Here is a 6,105-nt window from a genome sequence, read left to right as displayed (position 1 = left end):
AAGTCAAGAAGGGCGGAGGGGGTGAGGGCGGGGGAGAGGAGTATTAAGCAACTGTCTGGGTCCAAGGTTCACTGGCCCCTCACCCCTGGAAAAAAAAAGGGCAGCTAGGAGCTCTGGGCTCAGCACTTTCGGAGATAAGAAAGGCGCTCCCTCAGGAATCTCCTTTGACAAGGAACAGAACAAAGGACTGGCAGCGGGGCATGGCTCTGCAGCCCCGGGGAAACTGTCCCCTAGCAAATTAGCCCTGATAAGGCCTGGGCAGTGGCTGAGAAGGGCCCTACCCTAGCCCACTTCTCTCTCTCATCCCAAACAAGAAAGGCAGGAGGATTGCACAACATGACTCCGAAGGGCTGTTCATGCGCTGAGATTAGAGGAAGTGTGAGTGCAACCCCTGCACCTCGTGATTGGCTGTCCTAAGAGGAGAACTCTGCACACTTCCCCAGGAGTGAGGAGTGGCTGCCCCTGAACTTGGGCCAGTACCCCACGGCTGAGCCTCAAGCTACTTCCAAGGAAACCAGGTCAAAAAATTATACCCAAACCCTGGCTGTATGCCCTCCCTGTCACGTGCCCTTTCATCTTTAAAAAGACATACCAGCATCTTTGGGTAAGCATAATTCTTATAAACACCTCCCCAAATACAAGTTAACTCCAATTTCCTTAAAATATGGGGAAATAAGATTTCCCTGAACATACAGACCCAAAACAGAAAGACAAAGTAGAGTATTTTTTGGAAATCATAGATTATTTTACCTTTATTGTCTAGTTAAATATGGTATTTGGTGTCTCTTGTGCCAAAAGAAATACATTCTATCCATTCTGAAATGCAACTACCTGTCCCTTTTCACAACGTTTCTAAAAACCCTCTTTGGTTATTCTACAACCAGAGAATAAAAATCCAAGGGACCTTATCTTTACCCTACACCCTCCCATCCTAGTCCCTTAAAATTTATTTTTAAACCAAGAGAGTAATCCAGATGTTAGCCTTCCCAGAGCTCTTGCTTCTCCCAAGCCACCCTCACAAATGTCTGAAATTTGTGGATGAAAAAAAAAAAATTATATGAAAAGCAACCTCACAGGATAATCTAATCATAAATTCCTAACTAGGCAAGTCATGTTAGGTAGTCACACCCCCATATATAGGTATATAACTTCTTTACTAAAAGGCTTATCTTTGGCTTAAGCGAACCCTGTGCATTGCTTCTGTACATCTGGGTTACACACCTTTGAAATGCCCCTCCTTCTAATGTATGCCCACCCTTTTAGGACCTCCTTCTAAGACATGACCACTCTCAAGAATGCACATAACCTTAACCTATAATCTAATCCCCACCTTACTTTTCCCCACCTTCATGTAATCTTCTTTACATTTCTCCCCTTAATTTCAAATGCATTAAAGAAACTATAAAATTGTTATTCTCAGGACCATATGAGAACTTGCTTCCCTGGCATGTGTTGCCAATTTGGCCCAACTAAACTCATAAAAATTCTCTACAGGTCTGCCTGGCCGGCATGGCTCAGTGGTTGAGCTTCAACCTATGTATGAACCAGGAGGTCACAGTTCGATCCCCGATCAGGGCACATGCGCGGGTTGAGGGCTCAATCCCCAGTGTGGGACATGCAGGAGGTTGCCTATCAATGATTCTCTCTCATCACTAATGTTTCTATCTCTCTATCCCTCTCCCTTCTTCTCTGAAATAAAAAATATATTTTAAAATATATATATTATTAAAAAACTTCTCTACAGGTTTGGACATTTCTTATGTCCACAAATCCGTCCAGAGGAGACTGTCCTTTTCTCCCAGGTGCCCCCTAGATACTCCTATAAGAATAATAGCTGGCATTTATTGAGCACTCACCGGGGCCAGACACGCTGCTAAGCACCTAAAGGCCTTATCTCATTTAATCCTCCCTGCAGTCCCTTAAGGCAGGCACTAAGTCCCATGCCAGGATGCCTAACTAATGAGAGAGGCTAGCCAATAGAGCCCAAGATCTTAACTGGCACAGCCATACCTCCCCAACCCCACCCCCACCTGCCCAGCCTCTACGCCTTCCTCAGACAAGAAAGCATTTCAGATGGCTCCCTAAATGAGTTACCTAGAGGAGGCAGTGATTAAATTAAAAAGAAAGCCTCTGCCCTCCTTCACCCCAAAGCCTAGACCTTCCAACAAAGCCCATCCATCTCCTTCCTGACTGCTCCTCCCCTTTCTCTCTTTGCTGGGGATTACAAGTCCTCTTGGCAGCACTGCCCTTGCTAGGGTGCCCACTTCTAAAGCAAACAAGGCACGTGGAAATGCCTCACCATGCCTGCCCTTTTAAGACCAAATTTACTGGCACCAAGGGGTGGGCATGTGTCCTAATGGGATGTTAAAAAAAAAAAAAGTTCCGAAACCGGTTTGGCTCAGTGGATAGAGCGTCGGCCTGTGGACTGGAGGGTCCCGGGTTCGATTCCGGTCAAGGGCATGTACCTGGGTTGCGGGGCACATCCCCAGTGGGAGGTGTGCGGGAGGCGGCTGATCGATGTTTCTCTCTCGTCGGTGTTTCTGACTATCTCTCTCCCTTCCTCTATGTAAAAAATCAATAAAATATATTTTTTTTTAAAAAAGCGATGAAGGAGGGATAAAGGAAGGAGAGCGCATGAGGGAAGGTGGGGAGAGAAGCCTGTGGGTTTAGCTCCTGGCCAGTGGTATCTGAAAGGTGAAAGACTCCTCTTAGAATCTTGGGACACTCCAGCCAACAGCATACCCTAGCGGCCTCACCAGGAATGCTACAAACTGGGTAGAGGTGGCTACCCTTCACAGGAGAGATGCCCCCTCTTTTCTCAACCCCTGCCCAGCACCAGAGCTGTGGGCAGAAAGGCACCATCTTTGGCAGCTCACATCCCTCCCTGAGACCCTGGTCACAGGGCACTGCTTCCACCAGTTCGGCAGCCTGGGACCGGCAGGAACTCTCCTAAAGGGCTCTTCACAGAAGAACTCTGCAGAGCCTGGACCCCGTGAGATAAAGGCGGTCCAGGTACACAGCACCCTTGTCTTCTTCCCCCGTCTGAAGTGCATTTGGGACCTAGTGGGATGACAGGGCAGCACACATCCTACAGCCTGTGGGAGAAGTTGCAGTTCAGGGGTTCAGAAACGCAGGTAGCAGGGCCCCCAGCATGCAATGCCTGGCATGGCAGCCAGTGGAACCCCTTGCCCTGACCCTGCCCATGAATGGCAACACCAAAACACCCTTCCTCCAGGAACCAGCACACGGCTCAGGGTCTTGGCTCCTCGGTCAAGCACAGGGAGCTAAATGTGAGCAGAGACCTTCTCCCCCAGGGACCCCATGTCCTGCCTTCCTCGCTCCAACTGGTCTGTGCTGCCTCCTTAACAACAGCAACAGAAAACAGATACGCTCTGGTACAGCTAGATTGCCCCATCACCCCAAGCGGGAAGCTCCGCTCCTCCCTCCCAGCTCTCCATTTGTTTTGCTATGCTCCACTGTGGCTACGACAGCCCCTTTCTAAAAAAAGTGAAACAAGAAATTGTTTACTCCTGTGGCCAGGACTTCCACTAACGTAGGGCTGAGGTCTCTGGGCAGAGGGCTCTGCCTGGGGAGGTCAGAGCTAGGACCAGGAAACAAGAGGCTCTTGAGTCTCCTCCATCAGTCAATTTTCAGACTCTCACTCCATCCTCCTCCTGCACGTCCCCTCTCACCCACTGTCCCCGACTCCCACCTCTTACCTGTCCCTTGCCCTTTGGGCAGGTGCGAGGAGGAGGGGCTACCACGCTGGGACTAGGGGGAGGGAAAGGTGCTAAGAAGGGGCACCAGGGTATGGCTGGAGCTGCAGCAGCTGTTGACTCTGGGGAGCAGAAAAGGCAGAGGGTGCCGACGAAATGAAAAACAGGAAAACATATGTGTGACTCTGGCCGGCAGCGGCAGCGGGGAGGGGCCTGGAGGCCGGGCTGGAGCTGGGACCCAGAAGACCTCAACGCCTGCCCGGCCCCCTCTAGGCTCCTCCTCTTCCCTACCTCAGCCCCCCGAACTTCCTTATTGCCCTACATTTATTCCCAGGGACTTGCAGTGCCCTTCTCAGGGCCTTTACAACTCTTCCCCATAATTCCATTTCCTCTGCATCTCCCCCTGAAATACTATCATTGGTCCTGCGGAGGGCTTAGGACCCATGGTTAGGGCAGTAATGGACCTCTGCGGCCTCATCTCTAGTCTCAGTGCCATGTCACCCCATGTAAAGCAACACATGCCAAGGAATGTCACTTGTGGGGGGACAGGTGAGCACATACCTACACGCTAAGCAAGCCCACTCACAACGCAGGTCCCCAGTTGGTTCAGGTGATGTGTGTGTTTCGAAGGAAGGCCCCCTTAGGTGGCCTGGCACAGGGCTAATGAGTTGGCGCCCCTCCAAACCAGGATTATTTAAATATTTGTTGAATGTTTATTTAACAAAAGCAGGGAAATACGATTTTCTGGGAATAAAAAACTGTTAGCCTCCTTCTTTCTATTCAAAATTAGAACTTATTACATGAATTCATTACATACACTTTCTGAAGCAGACAACTTCTCGGTACCCACATTAAACAATTTAAAATGTAGATACAGCCCTGGCCAGTGCGGCTCAGTTGGTTGAGTATCATTCCATGCACCCAAGTTTGTCAGTTCAATTCCTGGTCAGGGCACATGCCCAGATTTCAGGCTCGATGCCTAGGAGGGGGGGCGGGGGCGGGGGCATGTAGTAGGCAGCCCATCGATGTTGCATTCTCACATCGATGTCTCTCTCCCTCTCCCTTCCTCTTTCTCTAAAAGTCAATTTAAAGTATTTTTTTTTTTAATGTAGATACAGCATAAATCTCTCTCAGGGAGTGGGACTTCACAGGGTATGGTGCATTCTCAGAATTCCAGCTGTGACTGCTGCCTTTAGGCAACTAAAAGCTGGTCACAGGACTACATCGTGAAACCTGTACCTGCATGTTGCAAAATTATTCTGGAGACAGGCTGTCCAGGTAAGCAGTTGTTAAGGATCTCTCAGTGGATGGGAGCCAACTTACAGTTCACTAAGAGACAGACAGAAACCAGAGTCCACTGGCCCCAGATGTCTGAATGACTCCAAGAATCATTTGGTGCCCTTTCAGAGCCAGGCTGCTGCCCGGCCGGCCTGCCCCTTTATCCTGCTCTGGGTTCAGGTCCAACTTGTAAATGAGGGAAGCCCTGCAAAGTCTAAAGCTGCCCCTCGGCTCCGGCCCCTGCTCTCTCACTCCACTCCAGCCACACAAGCATGTCCTGACTGAGAGCTTTCGCAATTGCTGTTTCCTCTGCCCGGAACATTCTTCCCAGAGATATTGTTCATTCTTTCCCTCCGTTCGGGTCTGTGTTGAAACACCGCCTAGCAGAGTCCTTCCTGCGGGATCTCTGAAGAAGCTACATGCTCGACTTTTCTTCAAGGGCGCTCACTACCACTCCTGAGTTGGGAGTTCATTGGTTGTGAGCGACTCCCTCACTAGAATGCAAGCCGCAGCAGAGCTTTATGCCCAGTACAGGGCACATGTAGAACAAGGCATGTTTGCTGGAAGAATAAATGAAGGAATGAACAATGCTGTGCTCGCGCTCTCTCCCTCTCTCTCTCTCTCTCTCTCACACACACACACACACACACACACACACACACACACACACTGATTTCCTAGCTGGCCCGGCTCTGGGAATGCCCTTGAACTTGCCCTTCTGGCCAACCTGAAGAAGCTGCTGCTGCTCTGGTTCCTAAACAAGGAATATTTAGGAGTGTTGATACTTCTTTATAATGGTGGGTTGAAAGGAAAGGGCAGGTATCATGTTTACCGGGAGGCCTAGAATGATCTGAAATGGACCTTTGGTTTCATTAATAGGAAAACAAAAAGGCCCTCCTCTCGTGCGCTCCCGCAGATCCGGAAAGCTCCGTGCTCGGTCGCACACCCAGGCTCGGGTGACCGCTCCGGATGCCGGGAGAGCAAAGTGCGGCGGCCGCGACGCGGTGAAAGGGCAGAGGAGACGGCAGGGCGCGGAGGCCCCGGTCCACGCGAACGCAGCCGGTGGGCTCGAGAAGAGTGGAGCGCCCCCCCACCCCCCGCGCCCCTTAAG

This window comes from Myotis lucifugus, unplaced genomic scaffold, assembly GCF_000147115.1.
Source record: "Myotis lucifugus unplaced genomic scaffold, Myoluc2.0 scaffold_297, whole genome shotgun sequence".
Lineage (NCBI taxonomy): Eukaryota > Metazoa > Chordata > Mammalia > Chiroptera > Vespertilionidae > Myotis > Myotis lucifugus.
This window is presented reverse-complemented; position numbering follows the sequence as displayed.